Genomic DNA, 19415 nt, shown 5'->3' with positions numbered 1-19415 from the left:
CATGTGCCATTCCCTAAGCAGCTTCTGTTATCCTACATCATTGGTTTCTCACCATGGCCTGGACTCTGCTCTCATTTTAGATCAATGCTGTGTGCTTTGTCATGTATCATGATGTCACTCACCATGTATTTCCATTTGATAGATGCTGAGGTTGTTCATCCTGCAGGGCACACTTGCTGTACACAGTATTTCCTTTGCCCTGCTTAGTAACTTCCCAAATGCATACAGTCCGTACTCAGTCATGCACATGACTCAGTCATACACATGACTTCATTCACTCACACTAAGTGTTCATCACACAGCTCAGTGTTAGCAGCCCTTTAATTTGTCACATCGTGATGTACATAACAGCACTCACATTCTGAACTAGGCTCTAATGCAACAGTGCCATCGAGATCATAAAACAACCACTCTTAACTCTGGTGTCTCTAGCCATGGTGAATATGATAGGTATAGTACAGGGTGGAGCAAAAGTAGGTTTACAATTTTTCATATGGAAAATAATAAAATAATTAATAAACAATAATACAAGAATAAACACTGTGTTCTGTGCACTTACAACTGCAAACCTACTTTTGCACCCATACTGTGTTTGCCCCAGTCCTTGCCCCTATACCCACCCACACTTTCCAACAGAGCTTCACCACAAGCCCCAGAAAGTCAGAGGTACATAGGGTGTGGGAGGGGCAGCAGTAGATGCAGAGTGTGTGATGAGAGCACTGGGTTATGGTGACCCAAGCTGCTATAGGAATAACATCTGCTCAAATACTAAATTTACCACTTAATTAGTTTAGGAACTCTCTTCTTCTAACCCCCAATGCTACCTCATGACCTCTTTTTATTTTTATTTTAATTTACACAGCTGCCTTCCCCAAAGCACCCTGGAGTGGGTCTTAGTTCTGTAACTTTAGAGCTGGCCCCATGTTTTGGAGTTTTGGTATTCTTTCAGCCTCATTCCTTTCTCCTCCAAACCTATGGTAAAACTAAGTGACGGTACTAGGTGTGTTAGCTTAGAGCCCAAGAACAGCTGTCTGGGCAGGAAGGTCAACCAGAAGGAGCATGGATGATGCAGATTTTTGTTGGTGGCTATGAGCGCCCCTGGCATGGAGGGCCAGACTAGACGGTCTGGCAGCTGGGCCCACCACACCCCTCCCCCAGGGAAAGATCAGGGCCTCTCCATCTTGGCACTTCCCCTCCCCTGGCAGCATGGACCCAACCCAGAAGATCAGGTCACCTCCCTCTCTTCTGATTGAGGTAGAGTGGGGAGGCCTCCTCCAGCTCTCTCCTCTCCCTCTAATTGAAGGATAGAGGCCTTCATTTACTTCGCTGTGGGAGATGAGGCAGAGAATTGCCCTCCGGCATCATGTCACCACCCTCTGTCTGGGGGACAAATGCCAGGTTGGACATTTATATAAGACTAATTCCACAGCTGTATAGTTCTAGAGATAGAAAATTTGAGCTCCCTATAAGCACCGAAGTATCTATATTCTACTCTTTCCTAAGTTCTTGTCACCAAAAAGGAAAAAAAAAAAGCATTTATCTGCTCCCTGTCTTTGACCTATCCCCTAGTCCTACTCCCAACCAAGAACCTTGAGCAAAATATTTTCCTCCATTTCAGAGGAAAACAGGGTGTGCTTTTTCTTATATGCGAAAAATAGTACAAAGGAGGAGGGGCTTCTATTCAGTTCCTTTTAAATTAATAACAAATCTCAAATTTTTCCAGCTTTTTCCTCTTTATTGGCATATTGTTGGATAGAAGTACAAAATTGCCATTATTTTGTTTTTGCTTTTTTATAAATAGACTTCTATGCATAACATTAGATAGACAACAAAGGCATAAGATTAGTCTCTTCTCAGCATGCAAACTTCTGTTCTGGCCTCTCCACAGTTATTCCAGCAAGTGGGGAAATCAAAAAAGATTTCCAATGACAGCAATAACTTTACATTCTATCTAGAGCTCTCTCTGTGTTTGTGTGGCAGCAAATCTTCACTGTGAAATCAGCAGTTCCAGGAGAGCTAATGGTATTCATCCTTCTAAATACAGGTGGCCAGTTCAGCGCACTTCCATATTTTCACTCTCAATGGTAGATCTTCTTGAATGACTGTGGTCTTCTGTGAGCCTTGGAATTACAAGTAAAATAGAAAGGAAGACAGGAAATGAAAGAAGGAAGGAAGAAAGGAAGGAAGGGAGGGAGGGAGGAAGGAAGGAAGGGAGGGAGGGAGGAAGGAAGGAAGGGAGGGAGGGAGGAATGGAAGCAGGAAGGAAAGAGGAAAGGGAGGAAAGGAAAAAACACAAAATTGAAATTCAGCAAGAACCCATTATTCTGTGGGTCTGGTGAGATGCAGGCTGCAGTCACCTCACACACAAACAGTGATGTGTTGTCCAGTGTAAGGAATCACAGCTAGCAGATCCCCCTGGCTGAATTCTACCTCTCAGAAGGGAGCTGAATAGGGCAGAGTTTGGATCTTGAAAGTCAGGGTAGGATTAAGAGGAGGAACCAAGAACCACAGACTTAGCCCATTTCAATCAGTATAGAAGGGCCCAGAGGACAAGGACCATAACACCAAGCAAATATTTACTAAGCACCCAGTAGGTGCCCAGCACTTGCAGGAGCTCAGGGGAGCAAGGAGATGGCTCATGCTGACTGAAGCAGGCTCTCATGCCCTCTGGTTTGTAACAGACCAGTGTGAGCAGTCACCAGGGAGGAGAGCCACTGAGGGTCCTGGAGAAAGGATAAGTGCAGAAGACTGGCAGACTCATCTAGTCACAGGTGACACCTGGCCACAGGCTTTGTCTTGTCCCCTGAGGACAACACTGTCATAAGCCTTGTGCACTATGTGATCTCTTACCCAGTGGTCATCAACCTGGCTGCATATCAGAATTACCTAGGGAGCATTTTTTAAATTCTGATGCCCAGACCCCACCCCAGACTAAATCAGACTCTCTTGGTGTAGCGTGCAGGCTTCAGTAGTTTTTAAAACTCCCCAGGTGATCCCAATGTGCAGCCAAGATTGAAAACCACTACATGGAAATAATTATCCTAATTACCTCTCCAGCTTTTCTCTGCCTCCACATTCCTCTAAAGTAAGCTGCTATAGTTCCTTTTTATTTTTAGTTTGTTCTATTTTGTTCTTTCGGTAGATAATTCTATAATATGCTATTAAACCTTTTCTCCATGCTTTAACTTTGCTTTTTCTCATCTAATTAGCATTGCCCATTCCACTTCCTTTGTCTTCCAATTGTGTTTATTTTGAGCTGTTTTCTTCAGTCCAGCATCAACATTTATGGGGTGCTTGATACAGGCAGAGTACAATAGTAGGCACTTAACTGCTACTCAGAATTACATCAATGCAATATTTTCTGTTAAATTCTGTGTGGCAGTTATGGGCTATTGTCCTGTGGAAGAGTGGCATTTTGGCAAAGCCTCTCTCCCTTCCCAAGAAGCAGCTCTCTTGTTATAAAAATAAAAGATCCAAAATAAATCTACTGCAACAAATAATAAAAAGAACTTCCAAAAACAGGGTAAAGAACCATTAGAAGCTGTCTGAAGCTAAATACCAACAACTTCCTTGCTAAAAATTTGAACTCAATCTAGAAGGGAGATGCTGCCATTTGCAGCAGAAAGGAAAAGGCCACACATCATCTGTACAATAGGTAAAGCTGTTCTCTGGGGGCAGAACATCTGCTGATTCAGGCTCATTTCCTTTCCTCATCATGAGCTGACAAGCTCACAGGCCAGTCACTGAGACACTGAAGGTTGAGACAAGGAAGAAAGGGCCAGGAGCCTGTCCCAAAACAGAGCCCCTTCAGTCCTGGGTGGAAGCTGTGCAGTGGATCTGCTCACTCCTCCTATTTCCTGACTGCACAGGTAGGAGCAGCCTTAGAGCCTCAGAAGAGCAGGCCCTGCAGCTCCTGGACCAGGTGAGCCCCAGAGAGCCTGAAACCTTGTCACCCCCGCAGATCCCAGCCCACCCCCAAACATACCATAGAAACTAGGGGATGTTTGCCCAATTGCTGGGTGAATGAATAAGTGACTCCTCTGATGAAATTACTCTGGGAGAGTTGGTGGAAAGACTGAAATAGAAGGTGGCTCTGTAATCCCACACTGATACCTCAGTCCCTTGATACACTGATATGGCTCCTCAATTCTTCTGTCTTCCTTTTACCTTAATTTTGTTTTTCAGGAATCAGCCAGATGCCTGTTGAAGAAACAAGAGATGTTTATTCCTTTTAGAAGAATCAAAATTTTGCAGTGCCAAATGGCAGGACGGTAAATGAACAACCATACCATAAACTGGTATGAGAGGAACCAAGATGGCTCCCTGAACTTTATATACCAACTAGGAGACTTCTATGACCCTGGTCTCTAGAGCAACTTTATTGATAGAAGCTAATTCTCCCTTTAGATTCTTCAAACCTCCGTGAAAGAGGAGGGGACTTACTACTGTGCTGCCCTATGCATGGTGCCACTCCCCTGCCTCCAGAGAGGTAACAAACCAAGACCTGTCCCTCCCACCTTCCACACTCATCAGCTGACCCCAGTGCCAATCTAACTGCAGATCAATCACAAGATGTACTCACATCCATTATTTCATGGCCACGTGAAGCAATAGTATCCCTATTTTATTGTTTAGAAAATTGAGGCCTGGAGAGGTTAAGAGATTTGCAGTAAGGATGGTGTCAGATGCAAATCCAGATTTTCCAAGCCTAAGTACAGTGGTCTCTGAGGTACTGTACTTTCAAGAGGCATAGCTCCCTCTTGAAAAATAGAGGAGGCATGAAAAAAGAAGACCCCCAAGTTCCAGGACTCTGTCCAGCCCAGTCTTATAGGTGATATTCTGTCTGAGGCTTGTCTGAGCAAAGGTAGGGTTACCCAGGTGCCTGCTCTTAACAGTCTGTGAAAACTCAAAGAAATGGATGAGTTCAAGGAATTCACTTGAAGAACAGAAAAGGCAGCTCTCTACTTGAGGTTGTGGGAAGTGAAGGCTGAAACATGACTTCAAGGGCTTGCTAAAGTCCCTAACACCTCAAATCATTCATTCTTCCTCCTGATCTCAATGAGGCCAATAAACACATCTTTTTCCAGTGCCATGTAATCTGTTGGTTGATTTTCCTGGGACCCCTGAGTAGCACCGTGGCCCTGAAAATGAAATATTAACTACCTCAGCCTCACGGCCATCTCTAGACATCTTACACTCACAGAAAAGCAGGAAGTGTGATGGCAGTTCACGTGTTAGGGTCAGCAGTGTCTTTCTTATGCCTCCCCTCTCTGAAGGGAACAGAAGTTCCTGTAATGATACAGTCTGCCTTTAAAGCCACAACCAAAGGCCTGGGGTCCTTCCTGTGGCCATGATCTTGGGAATGATCTCCTCACTGGTCTCCCTTAGCTCTCCTTTTAGGTCATAGACAGCAACTCACATTCCAGTCAGACATCCTTTGGGTAAAAGAAATCATTTCACTTCAATCAGCACTTCTGAGGAGCAGTATGGGTTCCACAAGTGCTTTGGGGGTTTTACACCGGAGATACAGACAGACCAAATAATAAGTGTAAGGCAGCACTTGTACATGGTAAAGCACTATATACAAAGGCAACTTCAGAATTTATGCAAATGAGGGGCTGTGGAATAGCAGTCTCATTGGAAGATCCCTCAGGAACTTGCCTTGAGGGTGTATTTTCATAACATGTAAGATTAGGGAGATGTCAAGAAATGGTAAGCTGATGGAGGTTACAAGAATGAATGCATGAATCTCCCCAAACAACTTTTGCCTCAGGCAGGTATCTTTGTTTTCATAAAAAGATATCAAGGAAGGAGGAAACTAACAAATAGCCAAGAAATGAGTCAAGTGTTTGCAAGTATCACCCCATTTATTCCACACAGAGTGGAAAGAAACACTAATTCTCCTCAAAAATTACATGAAAGAAAGACATCCCCCCAGGTCTTGAAATGTTACGGCCTAATTTCTGGCCTTGACATAGAATCAGCACAAAAAGCACAGCCTACATGAGCCTAAGAAAGGTAGAGTCCAAGGACAGGGCCCTGGCCTACTTTTTAACCTTCTGTCCAGGCACCCCGAGATAGGCTACATTTGTGTTCCCGTGCTGTCTTGCTCCTGCCCTGTGACCAGGAAGACCAAGCAGTCTGTGGCAGGTCCTGACTCTCCTGGACCAGGCATGGCACACCTTCTAGCCATGCTCTTCCCTAAGCTTCCTCTGGTTCATAACTGGTTCCCTCTCCATCACTGTCTTCTACCTCTGGCTTTGATTTATTAATGCTGACTCACTCCTAGTCAGGCCTAGAGGAAGGTTGCTTTTGTCCATTAGCAATCAACTCTTAAAATTGTCTCTAACCAGTAGCAAATAAAAGTTACAGTCACAAACATAAGCACATTCTTGGGATTTTTCAGAATGGCTTCCTGAATAATTTGGAAGAGTTCAACAGTAATTATCTAGGAAGACAGGCTTCTTTGAGCCCAGCTAATGGTTCTTTTGATATTAGGGGAGCTTTAAGCCCACAGCACTTCCTCATGCCTCAGGGCTTTTTTTTTTTAAATATAGCCTCACTTTTTATATAGAATAATCTTTCCCTACACATGCTCCATTATACCTGGTGTATCAGGCAGTCTCAGTGTTACAGAACAGACCAGAATGGGGGTGAATGATATACTATTACTGAGAGGACCCCCCCTTTCTCTCTGGGAGTCCCCCCCACCTACTAGGTTCTCCTTGCCCGCCACCAGGGAGAGATGTCACTCAATGCCAGAGATTGGTGACAGAGGGTCTTGAAGTAAGGATTGAAGAGAATCTAATGAAATGGGCATTTACAAATGTATGGGCAGGTGTTATGGATTAAATTATGTCCCTCAAAAAAATAATATGCTGAAGTCCTCATCTCCAGTAGCTTGGAAATTGACCTTATTTGGAAATAGGGTCATTGAAATTGATGCAATTCGTTAAGATGAGGTCAGGCTGCAGTAGAGTGAGCCCAAATACAATATGATGGACCTCTTTATAAGAAGTGGTCACGTGAAGACAGAGATGCAGAGAGAACACCATGTGACCAGAAAGCCAGCAACTGAAGTGATGCACCCACAAGCCAAGCCCAAGACACTCAAGAGAGCAGCACACCACCAGAAGTTAGGAAGGGACAAGGAAGGTCTGAGACCCTACAGGTCTCAGAGAAAGTGTGGCACTGCTGGCACCTTGATTTTGGACTTCTAGCCTCCAGAACTGTGAGACGTTACATTTCTATTGTTTTAAGCCACCCAGTTGGTGGTATTTTTAAGGCAGTCATAGGAAACTAATGCAGCTGGATTGTGCGAAACCAAGAAAAAAGATAAAAAGGTATAATATCTTGGGTCTGACAACAAAGAAGCCACTACCACCCTAAGTCTGAAGCATGGCATAGAGGAGTCCTTACTGAATGTTGCAAGTATAGGAGAGAAGCTGTAGTCTCCAGCAGAGGAAAACAGCCTCTGCCAATCCGCAGCCTCTGCCAATCTGAAGCCTGGAAGGAAGGAATGTGGGGTAGTAACACCATACCTCGCCTTCCTTCTTCTCTGCAATCTCCTGATGGTACCTCCCACTGGACAAACAAAATGGGGTACCAGAGATCGAGGGAACCAGGTGGATGTAGTCCATTAAGGTCAGAATCCTACAGTAGGAAATTGAGTAGAGCTGAAGGGATAAAATGACACCATCAAGCATTGCTGGGTAACTTTTGCCTTTGAATCTCATCTTGCAAAGTCACTTTTTTTTTTGATTTATTTTTATCTTTTTTTAAATTTTTTTATTGTTATTCAATTACAGTTGTATGCCTTTTCTCCCCTTCCCTCCCCCTCACCCCAGCTGAACCCACCTCCCTCCCCCACCCCCACCATGTCCCCCGATTTTGTCCATGTGTCCTTTATAATAGTTCCTGCAATCTCCTCTTCCCACTGTCCCTACCCCACTCCCCCGTGGCCACTGCTAGACTGGTCCCCCCCTCAATGTCTCTGGTTGTATTTTGTTTGCTTTTTTCTTTTGTTGATTATGTTCCAGTTAACGGTGAGATCATATGGTATTTGTCCCTCACCGCCTGGCTTATTTCACTTAGCATAATGCTCTCCAGTTCCATCCATGCTGTTGCAAAGGGTATAAGCTCCTTCTTTCTCTCTGCTGCGTAGAATTCCATTGTGTAAATATACCATAGTTTTTGGATCCACTCGTTTGCTGATGGGCACTTAGGTTGCTTCCAGTACTTGGCTATTGTAAATTGTGATGCTATGAACATTGGGGTGCACAGGTTCTTTTGGATTGGTGTTCCAGGGTTCTTAGGGTATAATCCCAGCAGCAGAATTGCTGGGTCAAAGGGCAGTTCCATTTTTAGATTTCTGAGGAAATTCCATACTATTTTCCACAGTGGTCTCACCAGTCTGCATTCCCACCAACAGTACACTAGGGTTCCCTTTTCTCCGCATCCTCTCCAACATTTGTTTGTGGATTTGTTTATGTTGGCCACTCTGACTGGTGTGAGATGGTACCTCATTGTGGTTTTAATTTGCATCTCTCTGGTGGCTAGTGATGCTGAGCATCTTTTCATATGTCTCTGGGCCCTCTGTATGTCTTCCTTGGAGAACTGTCTGTTCAAGTCCTTTGCCCATTTTTTAATTGGGTTGTTTGTCTTCCTGGAGTGAAGTTGTGTGAGTTCTTTATATATTTTGGAGATCAGGCCCTTGTCTGAGGTATCATTGGCAAATATGTTTTCCCATACTGTTGGTTCTCTTTGTAATTTGGCGCTGTTTTCTTTAGCCTTGCAGAAGCTTTTTATTTTGATGATGTCCCATTTGTTTATTCTTTCCTTTATGTCCCTTGCTTTAGGGGACGTGTCTGTGAGGATGTTGCTGCGTGGAATGTCTGAGATTTTCTTGCCAATGCTTTCCTCGAGGACTTTTATGGTGTTACAACTTATATTTAAGTCTTTTATCCATCTTGAGTTTATTTTTGTGTATGGTGTAAGTTGGTGATCAAGTTTCATTTTTTTGCACGTAGCTGTCCAGATCTCCCAACACCATCTGTTGAAGAGGCTGTCTTTGCTCCATTTTATGCTCCTGCCTCCTTTGTCAAATACTAATTGACCGTAAAGACTTGAGTTTATTTCTGGGCTGTCTGTTCTGTTCCATTGGTCTATGTGCCTGTTTTTATGCCAGTACCAGGCTGTTTTGATTACAGTGGCCTTGTAATACAGTTTGATATCAGGTATTGTGATCCCTCCTGCTTTGTTCTTCTTCCTCAAAATTGCTGCAGCTATTCGGGGTCGTTTATGGTTCCATATAAATTTCTGAAATGTTTGTTCTATATCTGTGAAATATATCATGGGAACTCTAATAGGGATTGCATTGAATCTATAAGTTGCTTTGGGTAGTATGGCCATTTTGATGATGTTAATTCTTCCAATCCATGAGCATGGTACATGCTTCCATTTGTTTGTGTCTTCCTTAATTTCTTTCTTCAGTGTTGTGTAGTTTTCCGAGTACAGGTCTTTTACCTCCTTGGTTAGGTTGATTCCTAGGTACTTTATTTTTCTTGATGCTATATCAAATGGGATTTTTTTCCTGATTTCTGTTTCTGCAATTTCGTTGTTGGTGTACAGGAATGTCTTGGATTTCTGAGTCTTGACTTTGTATCTAGCTGTTTTGCCAAATTCATTTATTAGGTCGAGTAGTTTTTTGGAGGAGTCTATAGGATTTTCCATGTACACTATCATGTCATCTGCAAACAGTGACAGTTTCATTTCCTCCCTTCCAATTTGGATGCCTTTTATTGCTTTTTCTTGTCTGATTGCTGTGGCTAGGACTTCCAATACTATGTTGAATAGGAGTGGTGAGAGAGGGCATCCTTGTCTTGTTCCTGATCTTAGTGTGAAAGCTCTAAGTTTTTGTCCATTGAGTATGATGTTGGCTGTAGGTCTCTCATATATGGCCTTTATGATGTTGAGGAATGCTCCCTTTATTCCCACTTTGCTGAGTGTTTTTATCAGAAATGGGTGCTGTACCTTATCAAATGCTTTTTCTGCATCTATTGATATGATCATGTGATTTTTGTCTTTGCTGTTGCTGATGTGATGTATTATGTTTATTGATTTGCAAAATTGTACCATCCTTGCATCCCTGGGATGAATCCCACTTGGTCATGGTGGATGATCTTTTTAATGTATTGCTGGATGCGGTTTGCCAATATTTTGTTGAGAGTTTTAGCGTCTATGTTCATCAGAGATGTTGGCCTGAAGTTTTCTTTCTTTGTTGTGTCTTTATCTGGTTTTGGGATTAGGATGATGCTGGCTTCATAAAAAGAGTTTGGGAGTCTTCCATCAGTTTGGATTTTTTTGAATAGTTTGTGAAGGATAGGGGTTAGCTCTTCCTTAAATGCTTTGTAGAATTCTCCTGTGAAACCATCTGGTCCAGGGCTTTAGTGTGTTGGGAGTTTTTTGATGACTGCTTCAATTAGGTCTGCTGTTATTGGTCTGTTCAGATTTTCTGCTTCTTTCTCATTCAGTTTTGGAAGATTATATTTTTCTAGAAATGTGTCCATTTCATCTAGGTTTTCAAATTTCTTGGCATACAGTACTTTGTAGTAATTTCTTACAATCCTTTGTATTTCTGTGGTATCAGTTGTAATCTCTCCTCTTTCGTTTCTAATTGTGTTTATTTGGATCCTCTCTCTTTTTTTCTTGATGAGCCTGCTTAAAGGATTGTCGATTTTGTTTATCTTTTCAAAGAACCAGCTCCTGGATTCATTGATCCTTAGAATTGTGCTTTTAGTCTCTATGTCATTTAACTCTGCTCTGATCTTGGTTATTTCCTTCCTTCTGCTTGCTCTGGGCTGTCTTTGTTGTTGTTCCTCCAGTTCTTGTAGGCGTAGTGTTAGGCTGTTTGTTTGAAATGTTTCTATCTTTTTAAGGTAGGCCTGTATTGCTATGAACTTCCCTCTCAGGACTGCCTTTGCTGTGTCCCATAGGTTTTGGGTTGTTGTGAGTTCGTTTTCATTTGTTTCCAGAAAGTTTTTGATTTCTTCCCTAATCTCGTTCTTAACCCATTCATTGTTTAATAGCATGGTATTCAGTCTCCATGATTTTGAGTGTTTTGGGTTTTTTCCTTTGGGGTTGGTTTCTAGTTTCAGCCCCTTGTGGTCAGAGAAAATGCTTGATATGATTTCAATTTTCTTGAATTTGTTGAGGCTTGCTTTGTGTCCTATCATGTGGTCTATCTTTGAGAAAGTTCCATGGACACTTGAAAAGAATGTGTATTTTGCTTCTTTGGGATGAAAAGCTCTATAGATATCAGTTAAGTCCATTTCCTCTAGGGTGTTGTTAAGTGATACAATATCCTTGTTGGTATTTTGTTTGGAAGACCTGTCCATTTTTGATAGTGGGGTGTTAAAGTCCCCTACTATAATTGTGGTGCTGTCAATATCTTTCTTGAAGTCCTCCAAGATTTTCTTTATGTATTTGGGTGCTCCTATGTTGGGTGCATATATATTTACAATGTTTATGTCTTCTTGGTGGATTCTTCCTTTGAGTATTATGAAGTGACCTTCTGGGTCTCTCTTTATGGCCCTTCTTTGGAAGTCTATTTTGTCTGATATGAGTATTGCTACCCCTGCTTTCTTTTCCTGTCCGTTTGCTTGGAAAATTTGTTTCCAGCCCTTCACTTTCAGTCTGCGTAGGTCTTTTGTCCTGAGATGGGTCTCTTGTAGGCAGCATATGTTGGGTCATGTTTTCTTTTCCATTCAGCTATTCTATGTCTTTTGATTGGAGCATTTAATCCATTTATGTTTAAGGTTATTATCGATAGGTAGTTATTCCTTGCCATTATTTCCTACCTGTAATCCTCTGTCTTTCTCTTTTCCTTCCTTTCCTTAAAGCAGTCCCTTTAGCATCTCTTGCAGAGCTGGTTTGGTGGAGGTGTATTCCTTTAGACTTCTTTTGTCTGGGAAACTCTTTATTTGGCCTTCTATCTTGATTGAGAGCCTTGCTGGGTGAAGTAGTCTTGGTTGCTGGCCTCTGGTTCTCATTACTTGGAATATTTTTTGCCATTCTCTTCTGGCTTGGAGCATTTCCATTGAGAAGTCACTTGCTAACCTTATTGGGGCTCCCTTGTATGTTACTTCCTTTTTCTCCCTTGCTGCTTTTAAGATCCTCTCTTTGTCTTGGAATTTTGCCATTTTAATTATGATGTGTCTTGCAGTGGGTCTCTTTGGGTTCCTCTTGCTTGGGACTCTCTGTGTTTCCTGGGTTTGGGTGACTTTTTCTCTCCTCAGATTAGGGAAATTTTCCATCATTACTTTTTCAAACAGGTTTTCTATCCCTTGCTCTTCTTCTTCTCCTTCTGGTATTCCTATTATACGGATATTGTTACGTTTCATGTTGTCCTGCATTTCCCTTATTGCCTCTTCATTCTTTCTGAGCCTCTTTTCCTTTTCTTGCTCTTTCTGGGTGTTTTTTTCTACTTTGTCCTCCAGCTCGCTGATCCGATCTTCTGCTTCATCAAGTCTGCTTTTCTTTCCTTCTACTGTGTTCTTCAATTCAGAAATTGTATTCTTCATTTCCTCTTGGCTCTTGTTGATAGTTTCTATTTCCTTTTTCATGTTGATATAGTTTGCAGTGAGTTCATTGTAGTTTCCCTGTAGTTTCTGGTAGTTCTCTTTGAGCTCAGAGAGCTCAGTGAGTTTCCTGATAACCATTGCTTTGAACTCAGTATCTGATAGTTGACTTGCCTCTTTTTCATTTACCATTCTTTCTGAGGCTTCCTCCTTTCCTTTCACTTGGGAATTATTTCTTTGTCTTCCCATTGTTTGTGAGACTCTTCTTGTTAACCTCTGCTTCTTAAATTGATCTATTCTGACTCCCTGGGTTTATGGTATGAACTTCTATGGTAGAATGCAATGGGATTCAGTGGTGCTGTCTCCTTAATCTCCTGTGCTCACTGGTCTTGAGCTGACGTTTATGGGTGTAACACGGTCTAACTCTAGTCTTTTCAGCACTCCAGGTTTTGTTGTCTCACCTGTGCGAAAAAGAGAAAGGGGGGAGGAAAAATAAAAGAAGGGAAGGAGGGAAAAAGGAAATAGAAAAGGAGGAAAGGAAGGAAGAAGGAATAAAGAAATATCGGAGGCAAGATAAGAAGGAATTTTAACAAAAATTAAAACATAGGAATAGATAAAAGGAGGCAGGAAGAAGGCACAAAAAAGGTAAAGGATGGGAGGAAGAAGGAATGAAAAAAAAAAGAAAGGAAGAAGGAATTCAGGGGGAAAGGAGGAAAGGGAAAAAAAAAATCTTCTGCTGGCTTTATACCTGTCAGGTTAGTTCTGCTGGTCGTCCTGTCTGTGCAACAGGAGGGGGTGGTTGGAAGGATTGGTTTCACTTTTCTCCCTTCCTGGGCCACACTCTTCACTGTTGATCAGCCTGCAGTCTCCTCTAGCCCTGCAGCTCCCCTCTTCTGGGTGTTCTGCCTTTGTCCTAGAGAGCTAGCAGGCCCTGCAGGGCTCTGTGTGTGTTGTAGGTATGGTCCCTGGCAGGCAGTCGGCCGCTGATCAGCCAATCCAGCTGCTTTGTGCTTGGGTCGTGCGCTGCCAGCCGATCCAGGCGCTTTGTGCTGGGGACACGTGCAGTAGGCCAATCCAGCTGCCCTATCCAGCCGCCCTGGGCTTGAGTCTCTCGGCGGGCGGGGCCGTCCTGGGACTGAGTCACGCGGCACTCGGGTCTGCTGTTTTGGGCCTGTGGGTGGAGCAGCTAGCCTCTGCTCCAGATGCTCTCCCACCTGAGGTTTCAGGTGTGGGCGCCCAGTTTGCTAATCTGCGTGCACGCAACCGGGCCTCAGGTGAGCGCCGGGGCTGCTTATCCGGCGCGCTCGCAGTCCAGGGGCTGAGGGGAGAGGGGCGCCAGGGGCCGAGGCTGCTGCCAAGAATTCTCTAACTAGCCCCTGAGTGCCTCTATTTTCTTTTTCTTTTTGAGAAATTCTTCCTATTCAAGCCCCCCTGGTCCAAACAAGCACCTGGCTGCTCACAGCTCAGCCTGGCCCTCTCCCAAGACTCACTCCTGCAGCAGCCCCTGCGCCTGGGCTGGGGCTTCTGCTGCCCTTGTCCCGCACGGGTCCCCGGTCCCGGGGACCTTATTGTCCTTAAGCACTCTTCTTACCGTCAGATCTTTCAATGTCCTCTACCTTTGGTCTCTGATCTTCATATATGCTGGAATACTGTTGGCTGTTCGCTCTGCTCCTCAGATCAGCTAGGTATTTCCCTGGCGTTGAGGGGAAGTGTACTCCACTCCCACCTATGTTGCCGCCATCTTCCCAAACTCCACAAAGTCACTTCTTTAGGGAAGCCTTCCCATACCAGGTCCTAGCCCCAGTAGCATGTTCTCATAATACTGCTGCTTCTATGGAGTGCTTATCACAGCTGCAGTGGAAGAATTCATTATGCAAATTATGCATTAAGTGATGGCTAGGTCTCATGCTAGAACATAAGTTCCATAAGAGGAGAGACCACATCTGTCATTTATCCATGAATCTTCAGGGTCTGGTGTATAGTAAAAATGACTAGATTATAGGATGTGCCAAGGGCTAGGCAACCTGACATAAAAAGATCAAGTATGGCCCTGGCCCAGTATCCCAGTTGGTTGGAGTGTCATCCCAAAACCAAAAGATTGAGGGTTTGATTCCTGGTCAGGGCATATACCTAGGCTGCAGATTCAGTCCCTGGTCAGGGCGAGCATGGGAGGCAACTGATAGGTCTTTCTCTCTCACATCAATGTCTCTCTTTCCCTCTCCCTCCCTCTTTCTCTCTCCCTGTTGCTTACACTCTTTCTAAAATCAATAAACATCCTCAGGTGAGGACTTAAAAATTAATTAATTAATTTAAAATATCAAATATGTAAGTCCAGAGAAGCTGCCCTCGGCAACTTCCAAAAAACTATAGAGAATGGGCATCATTGTGTCCAAAAGGTGGGCATAATGATGGAAATTGTAATTTCAGAGAATGTGACTACCTTAAGTACTTGCTAATGGTTCTCTGGGAATGGTGGTGATATAGGCAGTTGGGTAAATGAGATCACTCAAGGGTAGGGAGAGCAACTACCATGAGGTCAAGCAAACTTGAGTTGGCTTCCATCGGAATTTCTTCTGGCCAGTCTGGTCCCAGTCATGTGGGGATAAACAAGAAAGTTTAGGTGGGTCTCTCCTCCACCAGCATGGGAATTTAGGTCCTGCACCCATCCTCAGATGTTGGATGCTGCCTTCGCTCCTGCTTCTTTGCATACCAAGGGACCCCTTTCCCAGCTTCTGCTGTACCCTCAAGTTTCCATTATTAATTTACCTGTTTATTTCAAAATTTTATAGATATTTTAAATTCAAAAGTATAGGTCCCAAAAGTTCAAACATGCCTCTGTTTTGAAAACAGGTGAAGTCAGGCTGTCATAACTGGAAGGTAGTGTGGATTTCCAAGATGTTCACAGTATTTGGTTCTGTAATTCAACATATGTGACCTATCTTCAGAAAAGAGAGATGAGCTCAATAAAAATCAGGGAACTGGCTCAAATTTGGAGACAATACTTCGTTGGCTTGCTCATTTACACTTGGATGAATTACCCTTATCCAACTTTGCATGGAGGGAGTTTTGCAGTAAACGCAAAAATCATTACAACACCTGTACTCCATCGATCTCCTCATTTGACGGCTCTTTTGATTACGGCTGTAAATATCAATAATTCTTCTTGACATTAGCTGTGACATCACCAGAGAGCATATAACAAGTACATCCGACGTTAAAATGGAGCAATTATATCAAGCTTAACTTCTAGGACAGGAAGCAGAAACCTTGTTATCAATCAAATAAGCTCTCTCAACTTTTCTCAATTGTCCTTACTTATCTGGACCTCATTATCATTCTTAAAGGGGGTGTTGTCCACCCAGGAACAGGTCACAGGCTCTGTGAAACTCCTGTGATTGGGGAGAACCAACATGGCGACGTAGGTAGACACACTGCGCCTCCTCGCACAACCAGAACTGACAGAAAATTGAACGGCAAGGAAGTCCGACACCAAGGAAATAAGAAATAAACATTCATCCGGACCGGTAGGAGGGGTGGAGATGGGCAGCTGGAGTGGAGAGGACTTGCGTTGCCGTGGCGGGACCGAGACTGGCGGAGTGTGGGACGAATGGGGCAGGCAGTCTGACCACTAGCAGACCCTGCGGCCCCACATTCACACAGATAGGCCAAGAGGGCCGGACTCAGAGTGGCAGAGAACGGGGCAGGCAGAGTGGCGGGTAGCACCACATGACCCCACATTCGCACACAGATAAACTGGACAAATGGTGGGGAGCGAAGCAGACCGAGCAACCCAGGGCTCCAGCGCAGGGAAATAAAGTCTCAAACCTCTGATTGAAAGCGCCCCTGGGGGTTGGGGCGGCAGCAGGAAGACTCCCAGCCTCACAGAAGAGGTCGTTGGAGAGACCCACAGGGGCCTAGAGCATGCACAAGCCCACCCACTTGGGAACCAGCACCAGAGGGGCCCAGTTTGATTGTGGGTAGCGGAGTGAAAGATTAGAATCCAGTGGAGAGGGGAGCGGACGCCATTGCTCCCTCTCAGCCCCTCCCCCACTTACAGCGTCACAGCGCAGCGACCAGCGTTACCCCACCCTGGGGAACACCTAAGGCTCCGCCCCTTAAAGTAACAGATGCACCAAGACAAAAAAAAAAAAAAAGGCCCAAATGACAGAACACTTCAAAGATCCAGAAAAAATACAACTAAGCGAGGAAGAGATAGCCAACCTATCTGATGCACAGTTCAAAACACTGGTTATCAAGATGCTCACAGAATTGGCTGAATCTGTTTGAAAACCAGATGAAGAAATTAAGCCTATGCTAAGAGAAACAAAGGAAAATGTACAGGGAACCAATAGTGATGCGAAGGAAACTGGGACTCAAATCAACGGTGTGGACCAGAAGGAAGAAAGAAACATCCAATCAGAAAAGAATGAAGAAACAAGAATTCGAAAAATGAGGAGAGGCTTAGGAACCTCCAGGACATCTTGAAATGTTCCAACATCCGAATTATAGGGGTGCCAGAAGGAGAAGAGGAAGAACAAAAAATTGAAAACTTATTTGAACAAATAATGAAGGAGAACTTCCCTAATCTGGCAAAGGAAATAGACTTCCGGGAAGTCCAGGAAGCTCAGAGATTCCCAAAGAAGCTGGACCCAAGGAGGAACACACCAAGGCACATCATAATTCCATTAGCCAAGATGAAACAGAAGGAGAGAATCTTAGAAACAGCAAGAGAAAAGGACACAGTTACCTACAAAGGGGTTCCCATAAGACTGTCAGCTGATTTCTCCAAAGAGACCTTACAGGCAAGAAGGGGCTGGCAAGAAGTATTCCAAGTCATGAAAGGCAAGGGCCTACTTCCAAGATTACTGTATCCAGCAAAGCTATCATTTAGAATGGAAGGGAAGATAAAGTGCTTCTCAGATAAGGTCAAGTTAAAGAAGCTCATCATCACCAAGCCCTTATTCTATGAAATGTTAAAAGGAGTTACCTAAGAAAAAGAAGATAAAAAATATGAACAGTAAAAACGACAGCCAACTCACAGTTATTAACGACCACACCTAAAACAAAAACAAGAGCAAACTAGGCAAACAACTAGAACAGGAAGAGAACCATAGAGATGGAGATCACATGGAGGGTTGTCAACAGGGGAGTGGGAGGGGGAGAGGGGGGGAAGGGTACAGAGAATAAGTAGCATAGATGATAGGTGGAAAATAGACAGGGGGAGGGTAAGAATAGTGTAGGAAATGTAGAAGCCAAAGAACTTATAAGTATGACCCATGGACATGAACTATAGGGGTGGAATGTGGGAGGGAGGGGGTGGGCAGGATGGAGTGGAGTGGGGGGGGAACGGGACAACTGTAACAGCATAATCAATAAATATATTTAAAAACTAAATAAATAAATAAATAAATAAAGGATTAAAAAAAAAAAGAAAGAAACTCCTGTGATTGGCTTAAACCCGTCTCAGGGAACAGAACAGCTGCTGACAGAGGCTGGTTTCCTCAGGTACAAAAATGTCACAGTGAAGCTGTTGACTCAGAGGAGGGCCCCAGGCAGAGGACGAGTTGGGAGCCATGCAGAGGACCTGCTCTCTCATCCATGTTACCCTCTTATGGGCAGGTAAGGCAGATCCTAGAGCCTGAACCAAGGCAGATTGAGTGACAGCAAGGCATCAAGAATGCCAGGGCCTGGATTCATGGACAGGGCTCCTTACTCAAAGATCTCAGTCCCAGTCCTCACTGAGCCCCTCTCATGTCTTTTCTCCCAGGAGCTATGTCAGCTGTGGTGTTGGTGTCTCAAGACCAAGTAGTGACTGTGTCCTTTGGGGAGTCTGCCACCCTCAGGTACTCAATGGAAGGAGAAATGATCAATAACTACTACATCAGCTGGTACAGGAAGACCCAGGATATCATAATGAATTACATACACCAAGAAGGAGGCATGTATGGCCCTGGTGTCTTGAACAAGTTCTGAGCTTACATTGATAATTCAAAAAAACAGGCTGTGCTTGACATCCTTAAAGCATCAGAGAGAGATGAAGGAATTTGCTACTGCGCCAGCAACTACCACACTTCTGCTGGCCCATTTATGAGCAGCCCAGAAACCATAGAGATTAATGCAGAACAGCAGTTTTAACAAGATCATGATTTTCTCTTAAGTAAATAGTTTAAGAAATTGGGGCCAGAGAAGGCTGACATTACAGCCTTTCCTTTGGGCCCATACGCTTCCATGGTACTCAGACAGGCAACCTCCAGTGGAGTGTGGCCCAGTGTGGGACAGGAGGGCAGTGAGGCAGAGCCAAAGTCAGGAGTTGTAGCATTCACTGTGCACTCTTAACAGTTTTGTTCTGTTTTGTTGAAGCTTCATAAAAGATTTGGCCACACGCCCAAAGTGCTTAAGGCATAGATTAAAGGGGCACTTTCCAAAGTATGACTACAGGTGACAGGTATCCAGTTTCTCCCCAACCATCTACACCATGAATCTAGATGTTGTGCAAGAGGCGGGGTTGGGAAGGTAGGGAGACTCCCTTCCTTCAGCATCAATGCACATACTGCATGCTATGTTGCCCAACATGGCAGGCAAGACTCAGTCTCTGGCACTCTGTACTGTATTGATGATTACTGACTGAATATGGCCTTTTGATCTTCCTTCCTTCTCTACCTTTTTAATTCTTCTGTATGTGCTAGAAATAAAACCTAGAGAACTTCTTCCTTATCCTTTTTTTAAAAAGATTTTACTTATTTATTTGTAGAGAGAGGGGAAGGGATGGAGAAAGAGAGGGAGAGAAATGTCAATGCAAGAGAGAAACATTGACTGGTTGCTTCTCATACACACACT

General features: G+C 43.9%; 1 protein-coding gene and 1 long non-coding RNA gene across 7 annotated transcripts in view; one reads left to right on the top strand and one right to left on the bottom strand.

Annotated features, from left to right (window-relative positions):
- The window catches only part of LOC112301565 (T cell receptor alpha chain constant), a 537134-nt gene that overhangs the window by 372740 nt on the left and 144979 nt on the right, over positions 1-19415 (top strand). The window lies entirely within an intron of this gene.
- LOC123479397 (uncharacterized) overlaps positions 1725-19415 on the bottom strand; it is a 36408-nt gene continuing 18717 nt past the window's right edge. The window contains exons 3-4 of one of the 2 annotated variants that reach the window (XR_006655009.1): positions 3986-4200; positions 1725-2120 (exon numbers count right to left, since the gene is read on the bottom strand). This is a non-coding gene — a long non-coding RNA (uncharacterized lncRNA). The remainder of the gene's footprint in view (positions 2121-3985; positions 4201-19415) is intronic. The other variant, XR_006655008.1, reaches the window with a different exon arrangement.

Source organism: Desmodus rotundus, chromosome 7, assembly GCF_022682495.2.
Source record: "Desmodus rotundus isolate HL8 chromosome 7, HLdesRot8A.1, whole genome shotgun sequence".
Lineage (NCBI taxonomy): Eukaryota > Metazoa > Chordata > Mammalia > Chiroptera > Phyllostomidae > Desmodus > Desmodus rotundus.
The sequence above is the reverse complement of the archived record's forward strand: the minus strand, read 5'-3'. Positions and strand labels throughout refer to the sequence as shown.